Consider the following 24673-nt stretch of genomic DNA (forward strand, 5'->3'; position numbering starts at 1 on the left):
AGAGATAACTAGGAGATGGTGAGTGTTTTTAACCTTAGTTTGAAATTGTTGCTCCTACCCTGGGTACCAAAGGAGAGTTCTTTACTCATTTGACCTTGCTAGCTGGAAACTTTCCAGTTCCTAAAGATTTTCAAGGGATAGGCTTATAGCAGAAACTAGAAATCCATCTCTTCTTAGTTTCTGGGGTATTGGGGTAGATTTGGTGCCATCTCTATTTCTTTTTTATATTCTGGGAAGTGGCTTAAAAATTGGTAACATAATCTAGAGAGGGCAACTGGACAGAAAGTAGAGGTCCTTTCTCCAATCCTAAGACATAGTAGTTGTTATTAATGTGAACAGAATACTGGGGGAGAGAGGAAGCAGGTAGTGGTGCTTTATCATAAACCAAATGAGAATGGAGGCAGATTTGCTTATGTGGTACAAGGAGGGGTGCTGATAATCCCCTATAAGAAACTTACCATGTGAGGTTTGAAACTATGAAGATGATGTAGAGAAAAAGGCTTAACAGAGGTATGGATGTTTGGAGCAGCTAGGGGCCTGGAATCAGGAAGATTCGAGTTCAAATGCAGCCTCAGATACTTACTATTTGTGTGACCCTGGGCAAGCCACTAAACCCTGTTTGCCTCAGTTTCCTCATCTGTAAAATGAGCTGGAGAAAAGAAGTGGCAAACCACTCCATTATCTTTGCCAAGAAAACCCCAAACAGGGTCACGAAAAGTCGGATATGACTGAAAAACAACTAAACAACTATGGATATTTGGTGGTTTTGTAGATTTTTTATTGCTTGTTTTGGAGGAGTATTAAGTTGTAAAAAATCATTTTCAGACTCTTATCCCATATAGGACAAATTTAGAGAGCTGGTCCCCTGGGAAAGGAGAAAAATGTCATCTACTGGATAAGGTAAACATCAGGAGAAAAAAAAAGCCTAGCCAAAGGCAGAGGGTGACCTGTCATCTGCCTGAGGAAAGTAGAATTGCCGAACTACAAAAGCCCACAATTTAAGAGAGGTGAGAAAATGAGAGCTAAGTGGCAGGAAGGGAGGGCTGTGGAGCCCCTGTGCCTGCGGGAAGCAGAGGGAAGCTGCCTGAGAGCAGCAGGACGTTCTCACCTGGCCCGTGGTAAGCACGGTAGAAATGTTTATGAGGATGAGAAGGTCACATTTAAAGGAGCTGAGGGTGCAGCGGGCAGAGAAAATGCAAAACGCTAAACTTCCATCTTCCGTTGGGGAGGGTGGTTCACAGGGACACAGCTTTACCGGCTAATCTGTGAGGCTCAGAAGTGAGCTCTGTTTACATCAACTTGCAATTCAAGGTTAATGTTTTGAGCCGGGGTGCTTAGACGGGGAACTGATACCCTCGGTGGGAAGGGGGAATGCCAGTACTGTTGCCATCTGGGTGGAGGCGATAAACCAGAGAAGTAAGAGGTTCCTCAGATACACCCACCCAGCACTGATATGTTGGGAGGGATCCTCTGCCACCAGGGTTCTTGGAGGGGCATGGTGGGTCTTTGGGTCAGAAGGGATCATTCGGAGCAGCAAAAGAGCAATGAGCTGAGTAACACCCGAGTTGAAATCCTGCCTCAGAAACTTACTAGCTGTGTGACCCTGGGCAAATCACTTAACATCCGTCGGCCTCAGTTTCCCGATCTGTAGAATGGGGATAATAACACTTACTTCCCAGGATTGTTGTGAGGGTAAAACGAGATAATATCATACAGCACGTGACACATAGTAAGTACTCCATAAAATATTTATGATGATGATAATGATGAACAGAAAAAAAAAAGAAAAGAAAAGAGGAGCTGGAGCCTCCAGCTCTGCAGAGGTGTGGGGAGGGTGGTGAGAAGGCTGGAGAAAGAAGTTAGCTATGCTAAAGCCAGGATGAAACGCTGGGTGGATAGAGAAGGGGGAAGCACAGAAGCCAGTGTCAGTGTCTTATAGAAAGTCAAAATCAGGATACTTGAAACAGAGAGAAAACGGCCTTTGACACCAGTCAGGGAAGAGAGCTGTTTTATCTAGCTCTGATCCTGGGAAATCCTGTTTTCTCAGCGAATGGGAGAGTTGGTGGCCAGAAAGTGAAAGTGGGATTTCTACCAGAAGCCAGGAGGATAACCCTGAGGCTTAAATAGAAAAGAATAGAACTCCTCTAGAGACCAGAAAGGAGGCTAAAGGTAGTAGCTCTCCTGGGGCTGAAGGGTAAAAGTTGGGAATACCACAGAGGGGAGTGAGGACAGGTAGCACCAGGGAAGGCCTGTTGAGTCCTTTTACATTTACACTGTGTAGTGCTTTAGCAATGCAATGATTCAGGTGTCTTGGAGTCAGAAGGCCCAAGTTTGGATCTACGCCAAGTCGCTTGACCTCTCTGAGACTTAATCTGCTCCCGGGTTAAGCAGTGATAACAGTATCAGTCCCACCTATCTGGCGTGGTTGTTCAGTGACTTTACTTGACAAAGTCTGTGGGGCTTTTATGGGGTTTTCTTGGCAAAGATGCTGGAGTGGTTTGCATTTCCTTCTCCAGTGTTTTCTCATTTTATAGATGAGGAACTGAGGCAAGTAGGAGTTAAATGTCTTGCCCAGGGTCACGTAGCTAGTAGTGTCTGGGGCTAGATTTGAACTCATGTTTTCCTGACTCCAGGCACCTTCTCTATCCACTGTACCATCTAGCTGCCCACCCCCTTTGTTGTAGCATCTAACTGAAGACTTTTACTTATTAACTACTTACATGGTTGGATCTGTGATCTCATCTGGGAGGATACTCCCTTCCCCAGAGTAGGCAGCCCCTCTATACAGTATCATCATTATGATGATCATTTTTTAAACCTGAGCTAATCAGACCAAATAATGTGAAAATATAGCTTGGGAGAGAATGTCAGTTGCATTTACTTTGTTGCATGAAATTCCTTCACAGTGCATTGAAGTTAAGTTGCACACCTCAGTTGTGTTGATGTACCAGACTGTTTTTGAAGAGGACCAATGACATCTTGGAGTGATGTCTTCACTTGCTTGTGAATTGGATCTAAGTGAGGCAGAGTTGCACAAAGTTGACCAAGTCAGCCTCATACCCTCTTCCAAAGTCATTGAGATCCAATGGCAAGACAAAAGTAGATGGCCTTGGAGTCTTCAATGCCTGACCAAGCTCCCAGCACTGCACAGTGCCTGCTTCAGCTGCCTTCATGGCCGTTGGAATAAATTGTTGTCATCTGCCCATCATACCAGGGGAAGTCTTCACATGTTTGGGGTAGATGTCCCCCTAATTCGCCAACAGATCTGAGGCTCGTCTGTCACCCTCAACCTGGTTTAGCCAGTCTGGTGAGACTCTTTTACCAGGGTGTGGCCACTAGGCATGCTACAGCTTCTTGGAGCCACAAGTGGGAATTGGGTGACAGGGACACACTCAGCAGGCCCTCACACCACAGGTGCTAGTCCTCCCTGAACACCCCATACACTCCATGTACTAGATGACTGCAGTGGCAAAGAAGGAAAAGAGTAATTCCATTAGATGTAATAAGTCTATGAGACTGAAAAGAGAAGAGCCAAGATTTGGGAGGGGAAAAAAAAAATCTCCTCTTGGGTGGTGGGAGCAAAGAAAGAGTTAGAGATCCATTTGGTAGTTGATGGCTGATGGAGGGAACCCTTGGAAGGAGAGGCAATTGCCCTGTTTCCTCAGAGTCCTTCTGAAGATATGGTGTTTGTGGACGGCTCACAGGGTTAAAAAGCTCAGTGTTATGGGATCGGGGGAACTAAGAGAAACAGCATATAGCATGCTCAGTGGCAAGCAGGCTGCACAGGACAAAGAAGGTCCATGCTGTCCTTCAGAGTCAAAGGTGATCCATTTCGAGCTTGGCCTGAATTTCTACATATCATATGGTTTGACCTATTTTTTTTCATTTATTTTTTTATTGAGATTTTTGTTTTTACCTCACCTTTACAAAGAATGAAGAAGAAAGGGTGGGAAGGCATTTCAACAAACCTATAACCAACACTTCATTAGAGTCCCACAGTATATGAAAAGGTCTACATTCATAGTCCCTCATCTATGCAAAGGGAAGGTGGTACATTTTCTTATCTCTGCTCTAGACCCCATTCAATTTAATTGAATAAAAGTGGTTCTGCCAAAATGGGGCCCGTAACTGTAGCAAAAAAGAAAAGAAAATTTGTTGATTCTAGTAGAAGGTGATGCCTCCTCTTTTCAGGGTGGTGGCCAGGGTGGGGAGGATAAAAGGATTATGAGTAGGGTTCCACCTTCTCAACTACTTAATTAATCCTGTGAGTAAGCTATTAGTACCAAGGAAAGCCTTGCTCTTGGTCTCCTGTTGCTTGGTTGGTGGTATTAGCATCCAGAGATATCATTAAAGAAGGTAATCTGTTCCTGGGTTTTTTTTTTTCAACTCTGAAGTTTTTCTAGGGAGAAGGTCATGTTTGTCACATAGAAAAATCATTTGGTAAACCTGATATGTTACATTAGAAGGAATACCACTTCGATGCCTTTCTAACAATAACATGACAGTTCTAATACCTGTTTTTGCAGGAAGCAATGCAAAAGGCTTGGAGATGTTGACCTTGAGGCAAAATAATCTCTAGGATGGTAGGGTTCCAAGGGAAAATCATATTGTGAGACTTTTTCTTCTCTTACCACCTGTAAATATTTTCACATCAATGAAATCATTAAAATAAGCATCAGTGGTAGCCTTGAAGGGAAAAAGAAGCCAGGAAAAAGCAACCTGGGGATGGTGGCTAGAGGCAGAAAGGTGCAACTTCTTTGCCATTCTTGAAGTTGGTGGATACTGTTGATCAGGAATGCATTTTTAGCACATGCCGCCTGTTTGCTCTGGTGATAGTAGAAGTTATAGGCTGTGCATCCATATGAACCTCATTACCTCCTCTACTGACTACCCTGATGAACCTTTTCTAAGCTATCATGATGAGGGTTTCCCTAAGCTAAGACCCCAGGGGAAATCAACCAGATCCACTATATTCTAGGGACTGTTGAGCTTAGAGGGATCAATCAATCAACAAGTACTTAAATGTGTCAAGCACTCTGCTTAGTGCTCAGAATTCAGAGACAAAAGTGAAGCCGTCTCTGTCCTCAAATTTACAAGACTTTCTAATAGGAGAGGCATGTACATATCTCTCTGTATCTACAAAACACATACACAGCAGATAGATACAAGGCGCACTTGGGGAAGGGGGATGCACTGATCAACGCCTACTGGTTGGGATGAAGTAGAGGGGGATTCCTGCTTTAGTGAGGAATTGGACTACATAATGTGTGGTTCTGTTATCCTAAGAGTCAGTATTTCTAGCTGGATCTTTTGAGGCTATGGTTACCTAGATGCGGTCTCTCTATCCACAGCATAGCTGGTTTTATTTAATAGCCACCATGTTGCTTTGATTACCTTTCTCAGGATTTATTAGTTGGGCTCTTTCTTAAATATTGTGATTAATAGGCACCTTGGTGGCTGGGAGGTACAGTGGATAAAATCCTGGACCTAGGCTCAGAAGACAAGTGTTTGAATCTAGTCTCAGACACACACTAAGCAAGTCACCTAACCTGTCTACCTCTGTTTCTTCATCTGTAAAAAAGGTGATAATAATAGTACCTACTTCCCAAGGTTATTATGAAAATAAAATGAGATAAAATTTGTAAAGCATTTTGCTAAAGTACCGCATATATGTTAGCTACTATTATAAAATAACCTGCTCCTGGTAGGATTTTATGTATTTTGGTTGTTATGTTGATTTAGTCGTGTCCAACTCTTTATGACTCCATTTAGGATTTTCTTTGCAGAGATACTGGAGTAGTTTGTCATTTCCTTCTTCAGCTCATTTTACAGATGAGGAAACTGAGGCAAATAGGATTAAGTGACTTACCCAGCATCACATAAACAGTAAGTATCTGAGGCTGGGTTTGAATTTAGGTCCTCCTGACTCCAGGCCCAGCACGCTATCCGCTGTGCCACCTAGCTGCCTGACTACATGTATATTATAATAAAATTCCCCTTAACCCATATTTCCATATGTCATAAGAGGGATGATATCTGCCTTTTTCTATGGCATAGGAGAAATAGAGATTTCATAACACACAAGGGCAGAAGGGATCAGAACAAGAAGAAAGGAGAAAAGTGAACCAGGACAAAATGAAATTGATGTCTGAGTCTTGCTGACTGATAAAAGGCAAGAACTTGCCTATAGACAAGAGGAAAAAGGGGCTCCTAGAATGAATAATAGGAAAGATCACAGAGAGCCCAGGGTATGGGCAGGAACAGTGAATGTTCTTAGAGTTGGAAAAAAAAAGTGCTCTTTATGATAAAAAACAAAACAAAACCCAAAACACTTCTAAGTCAAGGCTCTGATGCCTTTACTTACTATGAAACCAGGCACTGGGCCTGAAGCCCAGCCAGAATGGAGCTGGCATTCATTCTCAGAGCCTAGAGCTGAGTGACTTCAACTCAGAGTCCGACTTAGCAGAGCTCCCTTGCATAGTCTGTCTGCTTGTTCTCATCTGTTTCGCCCCTAGACCAGCTCAGCTAAGCCCCTGTAACTGGTTCCTCTTTGTAGAGTTTTCCACAACATAATGAACGGAGGGGTACACAGCCTCATAGCGATAGAGGTAGAGGAGAGTCAGAAGATCTGCTTTCCAAACTCTGGTCTGCTACAGATGACCTATATGACCTTGGGTAAGTCATTTCATCTTGATGAGCCTCTGTTTGCTGATATGTAAATGGAGAGAACATATATTTGTCCCATCTCTCTGCCTCTTGGTATTGTTGTGAGGAATGTGCTTTGTAAACCATAAGGTGCTGAATGGATGCGAGCTGAACATCAGCATCTGGAGATGGCATCATGGTCCAGTCTCAAATAGTATTACAGTCAGAAGACCTGAGCTCAAATCCTGTCTGTATTCCTTCTCACTTCTCAGGGCCTTCTTGGTTTACTCACCTATAAAATGGAGAGAGAAGGTTCTAGCAGGGGTTCTGAACCGTTTTTGTGTCGGTCATGGTTCCCTTAATGCACAAAATAAGCAACATAGGATTACAAAGGAAAACCAATTACATTTGGACACAGTTGATAAAATACACACACACACACACACACACAAAACAAAATAAAACTAACAACCTGGATCCCAGGTGAAGAATCCTGGTTAGATGATCTCTGAGGTGTCTGCCAGCTCTATTCATGGGTGCATCTTTAAGTACAGCTCTGAGGTTCAAGGATTGACTTAGCTCTAGAACCACCTAGAAGGAGGGACTTGGGGTATGCTAAGCAAGGTATTGCAAGTCTTTGGGAGGGGAGTTTGCCAGGGTGGGTCGACCAGGCTGCCTAAGGAAGGGGGCAAACCTGCCCAGGCTGGAAATGGAGCAGGTTAAAGCTTCTGTGCCAAACAGCACTGGGATTTACCATGTGAGTGGCCACTACACTCCTAGTCTGGGTAAGTGTAACAACAAACAACAAACACCCTGGCCTACCCAGGATGGCCTGGTAGCACAGGTTCTTTTGATCTGCTTTTCTAGGAAAGACTGATCAAAAAGGGGTTAACCATCCTACTTTTAATTACATTCACTAGTTCAGGGGAAAGGTCAGCACCCTGAACATCAGAGAAAATGCAAGCAGAGAAAAATACAAGCACAAAAATCAACAGACAGGGCTCCAGCTGCCTGACCAAAGCAATAATGCTATACACTTTACATACACCACCGGATCAACGGAGCACAGACCTCTGGGTAGCTGGGGGGCTCTTAAGAAAGCAGCTACTCAGAGTCCTGTCCAGGGAACCATAAGGTCCTTCTCATAAGTATACCCCCAAAGCAAAATACCAACTCAGAGTATATATACACTTCTCAGAGCCAGAAGGTATCACAATCCCTGTGACTCAGTGCCTAATTAGAAATTAGCAATAGGTGTGAAAGCCTTCCTACAAACAAGCCTCCACCTAAGCAAGCTCCCCCTTAGGCAAGTCCTTCCTCCAATGGGCTCTGTGACTCAGGATGTATCACAGCTGTGAGCTGGGCCAGAGCTCAAAGCAGGTCACATAAGCCTATTAATGGACTGGGAAGATCTTCATATTCCGTTAACATTACAGTAAGATATGGGGAAAAGAAAAAAATAATGCATGTTGATTGATTGGAAAAGCATGATGACGCAGAGCTAATGAATTTCCCTCTTTGGGTATTCAAGAACAGGGTTGATCCTATGAATAGATTAGAGTAGGCAGTTGCCCCTTTGTTGGAACTGAAGGAGAGCTAAAATTTCTCTCTTTCGAATCGTATCATATACCTCAGTAAGATGACCCAGGTTCAGATCCCAGCTCTCCTACTAACTATATGTGTGGCCTTGGGGAAATCATTTAACCAGGCCCAGGTACAGACAATGGGTACAGCTGCTGACCACAGGAAGAACTACTGATCAGTCTTTGGTTTCCCCTTCCTATGTAAAAATCAGAACTCGTATTTTCAGGTACAAAGGGCAGCACACGCAAATATTTAGCATACACCCATTCCTACTCACATACACATTTATGCACGTACCCAGACTCACAGATATACACAACAGCCACAAAACACTACGTGGTAGGCTAATGGCCACTGTAGGGAAAAACAGTTGGCAACCTCACAGACAAAGGCTTAATTTTGATTTTGATCATGGATGACAAATCAAAGACCCGGGTTCAAGCCCTTCCTCTGAGAGATACTGATGAAATATCTGTGACCAAGTTACTTAAGCTCCCCGTGTCTCAGATGTCTCTCTTGGGCAAAAGTTACAGACAAATTGCTCATCTCCGTTGGTGGAGATGAAATCACAGGTCTGGACCCCAAAGCACCTAAGTGTAATAGTCAGGCATCAGACTAGCTGGTTTGTGAGGAAGGAGGAATAGTTAAAGACCCTGGGAGATGTAGTTTTTTCTGCCTCGGGAAGAGACAAAGTTATTGTGGTTTCAGATTGGAGGGCAAAGTTTTACTGAAGCTGGGGCAGTTTCACAACCTCTTTGGAGGGAGATAATTGAGAGATTGGCTGAAGGAGACAGAGCCAGTTGACCACAACAGTACCATATGGAGAACACTTTCCAGGAGACTGACTTTATGATTTGCAGTGGCTGGAGGAGTCTTTTCTTTTGTATGGTTTGTGATCCAGCCTATTAAGAAAATCTAGGGGGGAGTTACTGACCCAGCCCTACTTGGATAACAGTTGGAATAATGTCAAATTTACTCAATTTCTCCTGTTTTTTTCCCCTTATGCAATAGGAAACATGGTTTTATTACTGAGTATTTCTTGCTATTAAAATTTCACTTCTCAATTATTCTTAAAATGTTAATGATGGTTTTCTTCCTAAAGATAAAATAATTTTAATTGCTTCCTGAGTTGGTATTTTTATATAGAGAGTGAGATATGAAGTGGGGGAAAGCAGACAATTGAGTACATGATTTCAGCTAGCTAGTAAGCCTCCCTTCCAGCCTAGCAATCAAAGGATTGTCTGAGGGCTCAGAGCTTTGTGAATTTTATTAATAATTTGTATTTTTAAGCTTTTAGTTGGTTTTTTTTTTGCCAAAAATAAAATGCTTTATAAAGAAACCGTGCGGGCAGCCAGGCTCGGGTCACTCTGTCCAGCGGTGGCCGTAGTGGGGGGCGGTGCACACATAGTAGAGCCTCATGGTGTTGTCGGCCCTCGCTGTGGGACTGGAAGAACACGGCCTCCTTGTGGCCATGCTTCTGCCACGCGTGGTCCTCAGAAGAGTCGGGTCCTGCGACACATCCGTGATGATCTGGGTCAGCTCATCCACCTCGTGGGTGATCTTGTTCACATAGATGCAGCTGTTGTCTGCTTCCTGCTGGTAGTCACCATTGCGACAAGCATAGAGAAGGATGCGGTTTTCCTTGTCCTCCTTGGGGCAAAGTATGTTGTTACGATCCTGGCACCAAACCCAGCTCATAAGTCCCATCCGGCTCCATGGCGATGGCAAACCCAAGCTTTTAGTTTTGCAAAGAAAAGAAGCTACATGTAAAGTATCACCCTTGCCAGACCTGAAGATTTCATTAACTAATCTCTATATCTCTTAGTTGACTGGGCTACTGAGGAGAGGGAGGTACTAAACATTTAGATAGCACCCGTTATGTGCCAGGCACTATGCTGAACGCTCTCATCCTTACAACAACCCTTCTAGGGACATGCTGCTATCAGTCCCATTTTATGGGTGAAGAGACTGAGGCAAGCAGAAGTTAAGTAGCTTGCCCAGGGTCACCCAGCTAGCAAGCGTCTGAGGCTGGATTTTAATTCAGTTTGGAGTCTGAGACTGTAGTCTTAGTGACTCCAGGCCCAGTGCTTCATCCATGGTACCACTTAGATGGAATGTACAGTTCAATGAATAGCAAGGAAGCCAGAATTACTAACTAGAGTCTAGACCATAGATTATGGTGGGGGTGGGGAAGGGGAAAGGAGAAAAGTGTAAGAAGACTGGAAAGGTTGTGAAGGACTTTGAAGGCCAAGCAGAAGATTCTGTATTTGATCTTGGAATCCATAGGGAGCCACTGGAGCTTATTGAGTAGAGGGGCAACATGGTCAGACCTGCACTTTAGGAAAATCATTATGGTAGCTGAGTGGAGGGTGGACTAGAATGGGGAGAAACTTGAAGCAAGGAGACCAATCAGAAGGTTATTGCAATAGAGGGTTTGCACCAGGGTGTTGAGGGCCACTGGGTGGGGCAGTGGGTAGAGCTCCAGGCCTGGAGTCTCTGAAAACTAAATACGAATATGTGCAAGGTAGATACAAAATAATTTCTGATGGAGGAAGATTCTAGCAACTAGGAGGATAGGTTTCCTAAGCTGAACCTTGAGGGAATCCAAGAACCCAGTGCAACTGATACTTGTCTTGCCCCCAGTGCTTCTCCGCTGCTTGGCTGGAAACAGCTTGCCAATTAGTTTGGAAATTAGTGCTGCACTTGTTTCCAAAGTGATGAGTAATACCCAAATCTGCAGGAAACCTTAACTTCAATTCTATTCAGTTCAGTGAGAGGCATCCTTGTGCACAGCCAAGGAAGCAATCCATAGCAATCCCTCAACATGTGAAATGGTCCCTGCCCTCAGGGAGCTGAGGATCTTGTTTTCTCTCAGGTAAATGAACCAGGCAATCCTCTGCCTCACTCTATGACTTCTAGGCTGGTTCTGTAATTATTGTGCAATTGTTAAATCCCAGTCTTTCTAATTAATAAGCTTTAAAGTTACCTCATCACTAAATAGTGCTGCCCTATTTCCCCTTATAAAGTCCGATGATACCAGTCAGGAAGACCCAAGTTCAAATCCAGCCTTAGCTACTTACTAGCTCTGTGACCCTGGGCAAGTCACTTAATCCTGTTTGCCTCAGTTTCCTTATCTGTAAAAGAAGCCAGAGAAGGAAATGGCACAGCACTCCAGGATTTTTTCCAAGAAAACCCCAGAGACTGAAACAAAAATAAGAAGGTCAAGGACAGACCCTTAGAGGATATCTGCAGTCACTGAGAAGGAACACTCAGGTAGAAGGGAGAGAGAGAGAAAGAGAGAGTGAGGGAGCGAAGATGATCAGTTGGAGAAGAAAGGATGGAATAAGATGCATGCCTTTGGCTTGGCAAGGAGAAAGGCTACCTCTTCAGGTGAGACAAAAGTGAAAGGAAGAAGACATGAATGATGTGAGATGGGGAGAAAGGAAAAAGAGAGCTCTCAGGATGTAGCTAGATCTCCTCAGATATAATTCCTAAAATATAAGAAGAGGAATAAACTCTAAGCATATATTGATTTCAGTTAAAAGGGAAAAATAATCAAGATTTATTGACTTAGGAGGTAAACACTGCCTAGGCTTGAAAACCAAGTCAATATTTACCTCCCAGAATCTTGAATGCAACGTCACTCTATGTTTTCTTAAGCACTCCACATGTTTATAATATCTTCATCAGGAGCCCCCGACAAAAGTGCCAATATGCCAGGGAATTAAAAATATGTCATCTGACTTTATAAGGGGAAATAGGGCAGCACTATTTAGTGATGAGGTAACTTTAAAGCTTATTAATTAGAAAGGCTGGGATTTAACAATTGCACAATAATTACAGAACCAGCCTAGAAATCATAGAGTGAGGCAGAGGATTGCCTGGTTCATTTACCTGAGAGAAAACAAGATCCTCAGCTCCCTGAGGGCAGGGACCATTTCACATGTTGAGGGACTGCTATGGATTGCTTCCTTGGCTGTGCACAAGGATGCCTCTCACTGAACTGAATAGAATTGAAGCTAAGGTTTCCTGCAGATTTGGGTATTACTCATCACTTTGGAAACAAGTGCAGCACTAATTTCCAAACTAATTGGCAAGCTGTTTCCAGCGAAGCAGTGGAGAAGCACTGGGGCAAGACAAGTATCAGTTGCACTGGGTTCTTGGATTCCATCAAGGTTCAGCTCAGGAAACCTATCCTGATCCTCCTAGTTGCTAGAATCTTCCTCCATCAGAAAGTATTTTGTATCTACCTTGCACATATTCGTATTTAGTTTTCTTTGGGCTTTCTTCCCAGTAGAAAGTAACCTCCTGGAGGGAAAGGACTAGCTATTTTTTTGTATCTCCATTTCCCAGCCTAGTACCTAGCGTTTAATAAGTGCTAAATAAATGCGTGTTGCTGTTATATTCTTAGTCCTGGATTTATTTTGAACAAAATATAGAATCATAGAATCTTATCGCTAAGAAGGATCTTAAAGGACATCTAATCCAACCTTCTATCCAATATAAGAATTTGTCCTACAATATTCCTGGCTAGTGGTCATCCATACATAGCCATGGGACTGATTTTTAAAGGCTTCACTATCTCATGATTTTTGGATCCTATAAATAACAGTATTGATACTCTGATAAAAATAATGATATGATATGAATTTATCAAACAATGGAGATTTTAAACATAATAGGAGCTAGCATTAATATGGGACTTTATTGTCTGTGAATTCCTACCACAACCCTGTAAGGTAAATGTTATCATTATCATCCCATTTTGCAGATGAGGAAATGGAGGAAAACTGAGATTTTAAAGAACTTGCTTAGGGCCACATAGCGAGTGTCTGAGGTTAGGATTTCAACTCAGATCTTCCTGCCTTTCAGTCCAGTACATGATCCACCACAACACCTAGGTACCATAAAATATGGTGGGTAAAGAAGTAGGTACCACCAATATATACCAATTATGGTATGGTCCAGTAAGAATTGTGTCAGACACACCAAGGGTTACATTATAAGATTATATTCTAAGGTTGTTTTCCTTGAATCGGTTCTGTGAAGTAGGTAGTATAAATATTAAGTATCTTGCTCAATGTCACAAAATTCTTAATGACAATTTCCTGACCAGTAAAATAAGGAGGACGGCCTGGATAATCTCTATGGTCCCTTTCAGTGCTCTCATTTTATGAGTCTTTGATTCTCATCAGACCAGTCTTCAGTTGCCATAGTGATGAGGTTGTCGCTGGGATGCGATGAAATTAAAGCTGGCCCAAGCTGTCAAGCAGGTTGTGGGTTTAGGTCAAGGGCACTACACCCTCCCTGCTGACTAAAGGGAGGTGGGCTATGAGGAAATTTTCATTAAGGGATGAAGGATCCATCCAATTTAAGGTTGTAGGGGAGAAGGTCTAAACATCAATTAGATTGGCCATATTTAACAACTAAAAATGAGCTGTTACATGGTCAAAATGTTAATGAAGTTTAAACTTTAAAGTGTGTTGTACATACAATTCTCCTCCCTCCCCCCTCCCAGATCTGGTAGTTAAACATTTACTAGCACACCACTGCACCACTGGTTGGAGGGGCCTTAGAGACCACATACTGCAAAAGTAGCTATGAAGCCATCCTCACTACAACATACCAGAAAAAGTGGCTGTCCAACCTGTTCTTTAAGGCACTCATCCAATGAGGGAGAATTCACTAGCTTCTAAGTTAGACTATTGATTTTTGGGGTAGTTCTCATTTTTAGGAAGTTTTCCTTATATTGAACATAAATCTCTCCTCTCCTCTCTCCCCCTCCCCCTCTCTCCTCCCTCTTCCTCACATTTACACATTTTCTCTCCCTCCCTCTCTCCCTCCTCTCTGTCTCTCCCTCCCTCCCCCCCCACCTTCTACATATTTTTCCTAATTCTATCTCCCTACAAAAAGCTTTTCAAATACTTAAAGATGGCTATCAAAAAAATCTACTCCACTGCTATCAAACCCAGCAAACATACCTAAGATTCCTAATACTGTATCCTCCCTGTAATGTTGTTTTCCCCCACTGCCATGCTCTTGGGGAGCCAATTGCTGACAATGAGTGGGGGATGTTTGTTCTCTGGAACAGCATCCACCACAGGTGGATGCTCCTGACTCTTTTATGGGCACTGAGCTGGCACTGGCATCTGCTTCCCCCTACTAGCCCACCAGTCTCTTTCCTGAGAAGTCTCTGATAACTGAAAGCAGAGCCCCCAGAATTTGCATTGACTCATGACAGCTTCTTCTTTAGAACCTAGGATATTAGGGATCAAAAGGGACTTATGGGTAATCTGAACTCCTGAATTTGAAAGAGAAGCATTTCTTGAGAGGCAGAGCTAGAAAGAGTAATGCATTTATAGATGGAAGAGCCTTGATTCAAGTCATCCAGATACTTATTACCTATGTGACCTTGGGCAGATCACTGTATTTCCCTAGTCCTTGGCTCCCTCATCTGTAAAAGGAGGGCATTGGATTAAGTGATGTCTGAAGTCACTTCCAGCTTTCAATCCTTTAAAAAATTTTCTTTCTTTTTAAAAAATTTTGAATGACAGACATTGAGTTTTATTTTTACATATAAAGAACAGAAAGACTGTATATGATGCTCTAAATCTCTAGACAGCCTATTTTTAAAAATTATATATTAAATTTAACATGGTAGTATCAATATTGGCCTACTTCTCTTTTTCTGTTGTTTTCTGTGTATTTTTAAATATTTCCATAGTACTTTTTTTCTTTTTTATCACTATCACTCTCCCTTTCTCCAAAACAACTCTACCCTCTACCTAATAAAAGCCCTCCAGAGTAACAGGTAACTACAGTTGAGCAAAACAAATTCATACTTTAGTCGTGGCTGAACATACATATCTTATTTATCTACAGGCCACTCCTATTCCCCTTTTGTGAAGAGGTGGGAAATATGCTTCATCATCTGTCATTTTGCTTAGTCATTTCATCGATCAAAGTTCATAAGTCTTTCAAAGTTTTTTTTGTTGTTTTTTTTTTTTTTTACAATATTCTAGTCATTGTATAACTTGTTTTCCTGGTTCTGCTCACTTGTTCTCTGAATACCATCCTATCATTATTTCTTATGGTTCAATTATATTCCATTACATTTATATTGTTGTTCAGTGGTTTCAGTCCTGTCTGACTCTTTGTGACCCCATTTAGGTTTTCTTGGCAAAGATACTGAAGTGGTTTGCCACTCCAACTGAGGCAAACCAAGTTAAGTCACTTACCCAGAGTCTCACAGCTAATAAAGTGTCTGAGGTCAGATTTGAACTCAGGAAGATGAGTCTTCATGACTCCAGGCTTGGCACTCTACCCACTGTGCCATCGTACTTTATTTAGCTGTTCCTTTAATTTACAGGCACTCAGTTTGTTTTCAGTTCTTTTCTTCAATAAAAATTACTGCTGCAAATAGTTTTCTGTTTCTCAATTCTCTGACCTGGTGATCCTAAATGAACTGCCTTATTCAAAATCATAGAGCTGGCATTGTGGAAAGCCAACCTACTGTTTACAATTCGGGGTATAAGTCAGCAAAAGTCTTTAATTCATCCCTAGTTACAGTCCAATGCAGGAAGAAGCATAGATTGGTACATAGGGAAGGGAATCTCTATGAGGCAAGCAGGCTTCTAAATACAAGCCATTTCCCACATAGAGTTTTATTGTACAAAAAAGACATAATTGTGCTGGCTTCATAACAGGTTGGCCACCGGCCTTGGGTGAAGTCTGTCATGTTTCAGAAAAAGAGGTCAGAGACTTCTTATTCTGCCAGTCTGTCATTGACTTCTGGGGTCTGAGCCAGGGTGCACTGTTTGTCTTTTGGCTACTCTTGCCCAAGATCTGAGGTAAAAGAAGACAAAACATAGGGGTTGGATATGACTGAAATGAAGGCTTATTCTAAAATGGCATTACTTTCTTGGCATGTACTTCCCTCTCTTTCAACACATTACTAGAGCTGGGACAAAGAATCTTGACTGTCCTGGTTCAATAATTCTTTTAGTATATGACCACTCTGAACTTTCTGTACCATCTCATATTCTCTCCATCTCCCCAACTCCAGCAACAGAAACAGTAAATAACAACCCTCAGCAACTCTCTGGATCTCCAGTTCCTACAGGGAAGATTTTAATTGGGGAGTGTCAAAGTTCACTGGACTAGAGCAGTAGGATTTGCTGGTATAAACAGAAATGTCCATTTCTAAAGCTTTCCAGATGGATGTTCCCAAGGAGGTCCTGTCTGGTCAGAAGCACAAAGCTCCCACATAGCCAGAATAGACTTGGTCCCTGGTTAAATTAAAGCTTTGATATAGAGCGATGGGGTGATTGGGGGCAAGGGCCGGGGTCTTTCCGCCTAGAGACACAAAATTCCCTCAAGGGCAGGGGGTCCTTGGCCCTTCTGTTAAGTCAGCCTTGGTTCTGGTGAGTATTCAATTCAACAAACATTTGTTATTAGGTGTCTTTTATACGTAAGGCAATGTGCCAGGTATAGAGGTACAAAGACAAAAATGAAAAAAAAATCCCATTTCATTTGGTATTTATATAATGTTTTAAGATTTATAAAACACTTTACATGTGTTATTTCATATTATCCTCACAACAACCCTGGAAGGCAGGTGCTATTATTATCCTTATCTTACAGATGAGGAAGTGGAGGTTGAAAGACATGTAAGTGACTTGCCCAGGATCACACAGCTAGTTTAGTTTCTAAGGCAGGATTTGAATTCAGGTCTTCTTGATTCTAGGTCCAGTGTTCTATCCACCACCTAGAAGCCTACTTGAAAGAGAAAGTACCCCTTCCCTATGAACATGGAACTCTTTCCAACTCATCAGTTCCCTTAAGATAACAGGTAAAACCTGAGATTCAAGCATTTTGAGGCTCTGCTTTTAGCAGCCTCCATCCCCATCTTATTCTCCAGAGCAGGAGGCGCAGCATGATGGGCACAAACAGATTGGTGAACGCTCTGTCTCTTAATTCAGTATTCTTTTTTATTAAATTGTTTTCTCCTCCTCATTCTCAGGGTATCCCTCCTTCTTGAGGCCAAAAGGCTGCTCACCTTTTATTGTGCCTGCCTTTGTACAACTGCATCATACAACGGCACTATTTCCACCTGTAACGGCAATGTTACTTGCAGCTGCTGTCGAGGTATAAGGCCAATAACACCAGCACACAGGAGGGCTGCTAGGTTCTTTGATTTGCTTTTCTAAGGAAAGCAACTTTAAGGGGTCTACAATCTCACTTTAATTAAACATACATATATCATTCACTTAGTTTGGGGGTGGGGGAAGTCAGCACCCTGAACTTTAGAGCAAATACAAACAGAAACTACAGAGAAAATATAAATAGAGCAAATAACACAAATCAACAGACAGGCTTCTAGCTGTGTGATCAAAGCTGTACATACATGGTTACCAGAGAAAGAAGCACCAACATCTGGATTTTCAAAGCCAGGGGACTCCTTAATGGCTACCCAGAGTCTTCACAACAACACTCTTCCAGTGAGCCCCAAACGAATGCTAACCTCGGAGTATATATATACTTCTTCAGGGTCAGAGAGCTTCACACCTCTCTAGGGGTTCACACCTCTTGTGACCTAATTAGCAAAAGGGTGTGGGCCTTCCTACAAACAAAGGCAAGACTCAGTCAGAGGCACGTGCTTGCCTTAGTGCTGAGAAGCACTCCAAAAGAAAAAACAGTAAAAAGTCCCATTTTACTTGCCCTTTCACCACCCCAGTATTTTCAGGATTAGGGTGGCTCCTTCCTGTCTGGATACAGATTGCAGTGTTTGTGGCTCCTTGGTAGACAGTCTCTTCATGGGCTGCTCTGCCAGGGCAAGCAAGGTAGCCTAGGTGAAACCACAAGGGAGAGAAAACAAGAGACAGATTGTCCTGAGGGTGACACAAAAGGTAACATGTGCCAAAAGGGTGAAACCCCTGCTATAATCTTGACTACCATGACCACTGTCCTTCACACACCAATGGAGCCAGCCTTTGCCCAACATGCCCCATACTGCCGGCCCTACTTCCTGACTACATTCTCTCTCCCCTCACCCTATGAGTCATCATTCCAGGGAGTAAGCCTTGTGGAGAAGGGATCCATCATGCCCAACAACACCAATTGCCCTGATGGGGAGGTAAGTCTAAGAGCTTCGGGAACAGTAGCACTACCCTTCCACCAGACGCACACCTCCAGCCCTACTTTGAACCCAGATCTTCTTTATTGCCCAGCCAGCCCCCAGGAAAACAACCCTTGAGAAGATGTGACTAGGAAACTTCTTCTACTAGTAATATAGCTCCTACCTTCTTAGCAGCCACCAAAGTCCTTGGTAGCATCATCAAATGGCTTAACAGCAGGACTGAATGTAGTTTGGAAATGACATTAAGGAAGATACATTACCATAACTGCCCAGCTGCTGTATCCGAAGCCTAAGGGGCTACTTGCCACTGAATCCTCCTATATGGCTTGTCTTTCCTTATTAGAATGTTCCCATTCCTATTTTTGGGTATAGGGCTTCTCTTCTCTCTCAATCCTAATTGTTTAACATTGTACGTTGCACACAGTAAGTGCTTAATAAATGCGTTTTCATTTATACGTTCTTTAGCTAGACTGCTCTTCGGATGACAGGATCCAAGCCTGTTGCCAGAATCACACTGGAAGTCTTTTTAATTTGGTAGAAGTTGTGAGTCCTGCGCTTTGCTGACATAGCTTTTGAGCACTCAGGGTCATCTCCACGCTGATCAGCTGCACCATCTAAATAGAACTTAATTGTGATCTAATGCCATCATCCTCCACTAATTAGCAACCTACTTTCCTAGGGCAGGAATGTGCTGTTTCCCTATTGTATTTTCTGGGTTGTTTTGTCCAACTGCCCATGTTCACACGCATTCCTATGCCCTACTTCTCCAATTCCAAGGCTGATGTTGAACACCCCCTTAATGTGCCTCAGGAGGGAAAATCACCTTCTAAGGTTCTCTGGCAGGTTAGATGTACAAAGTCCAAACATCCTTTGTCTGCCTTTCAAGAATTTCTACAATCTCCTCCAACCTCTTCCACCCACCTGTGTTTTCCGTGCTTCCCTAGAACATACCCTCTGCTAGGCTGGTTTCCACACTGTCTCACAAACACTTTCCACTTCCCCATCCCAGCCTTCGCTGGCATTGTGCCACTCACCTGGAATTCCTTTGCGGCTTCTTCCCTCTCTACCCAGCCTCATTTTCTTGCCCTCAAAGCTCAGCTTAAGTCCCACTTCAGGAAGCCTCTCATGACCTCTCAGGATTCACACTTCTTCCGCCCCTCTGAATCCCTCAGTGTTATATATACCTCTATATAGTGCTTCACTACCTTTCTTAGGCCTCACTTTCTTCATCCATAAAATAAAGAGGCTGTACTAAACAGCATTAGAGGTCCCTTCCAGCTTTCGATCTGCGACCCCATAAGGCACTTATGTAACAAGACCTCAGAAGTGCCCTTCCTATTTTTGGATGGCCATATAGAGCAAGATGATTAAAAGTCCCCATATTGACTGCTGAACTGGAGAAGCTGATGATTCAGTAGACCTTTTAAAAGAGAAGCAGATAGTGATGCCAACTGGAAGCTATAATGAAAGTACATGGGTACAGTATTCCTAAGTGGGACCAAGTTTCCATAAACAGAAGAGTTTATAAATTGACTCCTAGAGCTGGTTCACATAAGCCTTTGAGGCAAAAGCAAGACAGTATACCCAGAAAAGGGGATCATCTGCCTTACATGAGGTTCCTCTTAGGCTCCTTACCATTAGTGATAGCTCCCTGCCTCCATGAAAACTATCATGTTGGAGCCCCTCTCCATTTATTTATTACAAGTGGGTATTCCCCTATTCCCCCCCCCCAAACCTTGCTAGATAATTAATTGGATTCCTATTTTATTCCTATCAATATCAATCTGTTTGATAGGATTCCACAAGGGTGGTGATTATTAGTTCTGATAGTAGGCCTCAGAGCTGTGAACTGCAGATTGTAAGTTCACTTCTTAATCATATGAAGCCAAACTAGAGGACCTTCACCCTGTTTTTCTTTACGATGACCAACCCCAGCATGGCAGAGGTGACTCAATTCCATAGAAAGTCCCCAAGCTATTTTTTGTTGCCCCTCCATCCCTTGTCATCCCTGTATTGCCCAACATGGGGGAATGACCATGAACACATAGCCAATGAGTGACCCTGGCTGCCAGTCTTGTGGCCTGCCTTTCTACTAGTCCATGGGTGTGCTTATTGGCTTTGGTAGGATCTCCTGAAAGGTCAAGATAGGTCTGTTGAGATCTGCTTGCTAGCCCATTTGTCAACCAATGGGATCCTGTATTTTGTGTAGACCCTCCTGGAGAGTCATGGGCAAGGTGTATCCACCAATCAGACTGTATTTTTGGCTTGCTCCACCTGTATTGTCCGGTTATCAATCACTATAAGACTAAGGCCCTTGAGGAAGATCTGAAGTTCACTTCATTAGAGGGGGCCACGGACCTTTTTATAAAGTGCCATTGGCTCAGAGCTCTGCCTCAGTGGGGCTTTTTACCCCTGCAGGTTGGGCAATTTTGAAAATCACCACAAAACCCCAAATATATTTACATTTAACCTCTCATAATTTCTATTTACTCATCTGAAAAATGAGAAGGTTAGACCAGATGGCTTCTGATGTTCCTCCTAGCTTTAGATCTGATCCTATGTGCCTTTAGATCTGAGGTCCTTACCCTTTTAAGTGACATGGATCCCTCCAGCGGTCCAGTGAAATCTATGGATCCTTTCTCTGAATAATTTAAAAAAAAATTTGTACTTCAAGGAAATGCTAAATTTTAGCCAAAGATCAGTGAAAATAAAGATGTAATTCTTTTCCCATCCAAGTTCACAGATCCCTTGAAATCTATTGATGGACCCCTTGGGGGCCTGTGGTCTCCAGGTTAACAAGCCCTCCTCTAGATGGACAGGCTCCCTAGGTTCACTCTTTGAATAGAGTAACAGCTATCAACAAAGTTATAACTTACTCAGAGGAACATAGCCCTGTGGGCATTCTGTGCTTCTTAATAATCAGGGTTACCTGGGAAAAACATCAACTCCCCAAACTCTAGAAAATGTTCTTTCCAATCACTACCAAAGCCTGTTCTTTCAGCTTTTTATCTCCTCTGTGTCTCATCTCCCCAACAAATGGTAATCTCCTGAGATCAGGATCTTCTACCACTTCTGTTATCTTCCTCAGCACAACGTTGGATGCTAAAGTCCTTTAGTAAAACTTGTAACTCTATGAAGTCCTAACTGCTACAGTACTGGCAGAAAGGGGAGGAAAAAGAGAGACACCGAGCATTTGACTGGCCTTGGGGAACGAACTTATGAAGAAGATTCTTTTTGGTCCCTGGGCAAGTAGGGAGATTACAGTTGACCTGAAATAAGGTGGTTGTGTAGAATTAATTGATATAAAAGTCCTTAGGGGATCAGCATAAGTGCTAATAGTTTACTTCCTAATCTTCCAAACTCCTTGGGTATTATAAAGTCCCTCCTCAGGGAATGTTTAGGGTCAGATACCTTCCACATGGTGTGGATTCACAGCCGTCCACAGAGACTATGTTATCAGTCAGGTGGAAACATAAGAAACCGTTTCTTGAATTCCAGAAGAAAATTGGCAGGCCTACAGCCAAGCTATGATAGAGTCCATTTAGTCTTTGTATTTTGTTTTGTTTTTTTATTAAATGACATAAGCTATTTAATCAAGTGTAAAAAAAATATGTTGAACTCTATTTGGGGAAAATCTATCTTCTCCATAGGAAATCCAAACTTACAATGGATTAACTACTTAAACCAAGAAGTCCCTCTTGCAGAAAAGCAAATAAATTCAATCCAAGGTAAACAAGCCCTGATTCAACCTAATAACAGAGTTCCTTGCAATCTAAACCCCAGGCTGTAGAGTACGGTTTGGAATGCAGCTTTGTGTCTAACAGCAGTAATTAAAATGCATGCCACAGCTATAAGGTAGGACAGTGAGAAGGGTATCACTAGTTAGTAGTCAGCAGTGTTAGATCATCTCAATAATAACAAGGGATGACATTTAGATAGTCCACAGAGGTTTACAAAGCGCTTTACGTATTTTATCTCATTTGGATCCTCACAACAAGTTTGAGGTATTATTATCCCCATTTCACAACACATGAGGCCTCCTGATCTTCAGGACCCTTACCCATTTCTGGTGGGCTATGGCTCAACACTGAAGGACTCTGACCCCTTGATTGGCTACTGAGTCAGGATGAGCTGTCCACTACGTAGACCTGAAACTTTTCGTTATATTTTTAAATATATTTTTATTTTATTTCAATTAATAAGCATTTATTTTCTATTCCTCCACATTCCCCCAGCTCCCCCCCCCCCCATCCCACATTGGAAAAGAAAGAAAGAAAGAAAATCCTTGTAACAAAAGAAAGACAACTTTTGCTCTTACTCTTTTCTTCCATTCTTCAGTATGTGTGATGTGGTACTGAGACTTCCCATGGCAGGAGGAGAAAAGAAGGTATTTTCTCTATTGACTCCTCACTCATGGCAGCCTAGTGTATGTGCTGCTTCTGGGACCCTGAGCCTGGGCCAAAAGCCCTTAGCTGCTGCTGCTTTGTGTTTCTTTCCTTGAACATAGGTGATCAAACAATAATCATGAGAAATGGACTTTTAAGGAATGACCATTTGGGGAGTTCAGGAGTTCCTGGTTTTTTTCTTTTCTCTTTTTCCCCAACTGGTATCACTTGTACTTCAGGAGATATCTGTGGGAAATATATAACTATCCTTCTCTTGACACGTGGTGCTTCTCTTCACTTGGGATCCCTTACATGTGGGTGTCCTGTCTATAGGAATAGAATTTTTAGTCACTTATATTTTGTAAGATATTTTTGAGTTCAGAAGCTAGAGTTTTAAAATTATTCAATTTATTTTTCTTAGTTTTTTTTTTCTCAAAATGCTGGGACAATTTACTTTCTTTGTCCTGTGCAGTTTTCATTTATGATTTCTTGAAATATAGCTCTGAAAAAACAGGCTTTGAAAAAGTCCATTGTGACTCAAATGGAGCTACTTGACTATACCTTTTAATCCAAATCATTCTGGCTTTCACTGAATGGCCAATAATAGCCCCCAGCCCAAGCCTCCATTGCTTATTGTTTAGGTGGGGATGGCTTAAAGGGAGTATAAATAGCAATTGTTTTCTCTTGTGGCCAGAAACTTGGAGGGTCTTCCCCCAGACTGATACTTTTGTGATGGTAAACTAAGCCATCTTTTGTTTCAATTATTACCTAGCCTTCAGTCATTGGATGGATGTTGCCTCAGACAAACTAAGACCTGGGAAAGATCTTAATTTTAAAAGGCCAAGGTCACCCACTGCATCCTGGGCCATGGCCACTTGTGACTTTTGTCTTGCCACTGGACTCTGATGACTGGAGCAGAGAGTGAGGCAGGCAACTTTGTGCAGCTCCACCTCACTTAAATCCAATTTACAGGCAAATCAAGAGAGGAGGAGGAGGAGAAGGAGAAATAGCAGCACTCTCCAACTTGAATTGTGAAGTTGGGTCTATAGAGGGCAGCCACTACTACTCACAGATAACACGGTAAAGACAGTTCATACAAAACATTCTCCTAACAGTTTGGTTCACTCCTTTCCACAAATAAGCTTAAACTTAGACAGTAATAGTAATGAGGCATACATGTAAGAAATATGTATAACAGAGGTTTAATTCACAACACCTGCACTGGAAGCCCTTCTTTCTTTGAAGAGACCTCATGTAGACCCCTTTGTTGTTTTCTTCTCCTTCATGTTCAAAGAGGACAAATGACGTCACAAGGGTGATGTCTTGGCTTGAGTGTGATTTGGGTTTAAGTGAGGCAGAGCTTCGCAATGTTGTCAGCCTCACTCTCTCTAGAGTTATCAGAGACCAGCAGCAAGACAAAGGTCAAATCACTCAGCTTGTGATGGCCCATGGTACCAAGACTAGAGCTAGGGACCTTATGGTGGGAGAGGACAAGTATCCTATTTCCCTGGGCTCATCACCAGCCTATTTCTATGCAAGTAAACTACAAAACCCTAAGCCAATTTTCCATATCCATGTTGAATAGGAATAACTGGAAGTGGGGGCTAAGTTATAGGATGATGGCATTTGAGTGGGGGTGAAAAGAAGGCAAGTGAGACTTGGGCCTAGTTCACCTGAAGCCAAACTGCTGTCATAGTGGCAAAAACTGCAACTTGATGAAGGAATATTATACTAAAAAGTAAACCATCCCAGTGATGGGGTGATGGGACCTGGATCCCTAAAAGGAAAAGACCATGTCTTTGAAAGCAACTCAGTCCCTGAATTTTCCCATACATTTCAGCCACCAAGATCACTGGTGTCTTGCCCAAGGCACCTGGCCCACCCCAGTCCACCTAGATACTTGACAGTCTTTTCATAGTTG

The 24673-nt window shown here is 42.6% G+C and overlaps 1 long non-coding RNA gene and 1 pseudogene across 1 annotated transcript in view; one reads left to right on the top strand and one right to left on the bottom strand.

Moving 5' to 3' along the window:
• Positions 1 to 6648, top strand: part of LOC118850139 — a 30421-nt gene extending 23773 nt beyond the window's left edge. Inside the window, exon 3 of the long non-coding RNA XR_005010455.1 lies at positions 6557 to 6648. This is a non-coding gene — a long non-coding RNA (uncharacterized LOC118850139). The remainder of the gene's footprint in view (positions 1 to 6556) is intronic.
• Positions 6649 to 9591: 2943 nt separating this feature from the next.
• LOC118850138 lies at positions 9592 to 9946 on the bottom strand (annotated as a pseudogene).
• Between the last annotated feature and the right edge of the window lie 14727 nt (positions 9947 to 24673).

Source organism: Trichosurus vulpecula, chromosome 5 (genome assembly GCF_011100635.1).
Source record: "Trichosurus vulpecula isolate mTriVul1 chromosome 5, mTriVul1.pri, whole genome shotgun sequence".
NCBI classification, from domain to species: Eukaryota; Metazoa; Chordata; class Mammalia; order Diprotodontia; family Phalangeridae; genus Trichosurus; species Trichosurus vulpecula.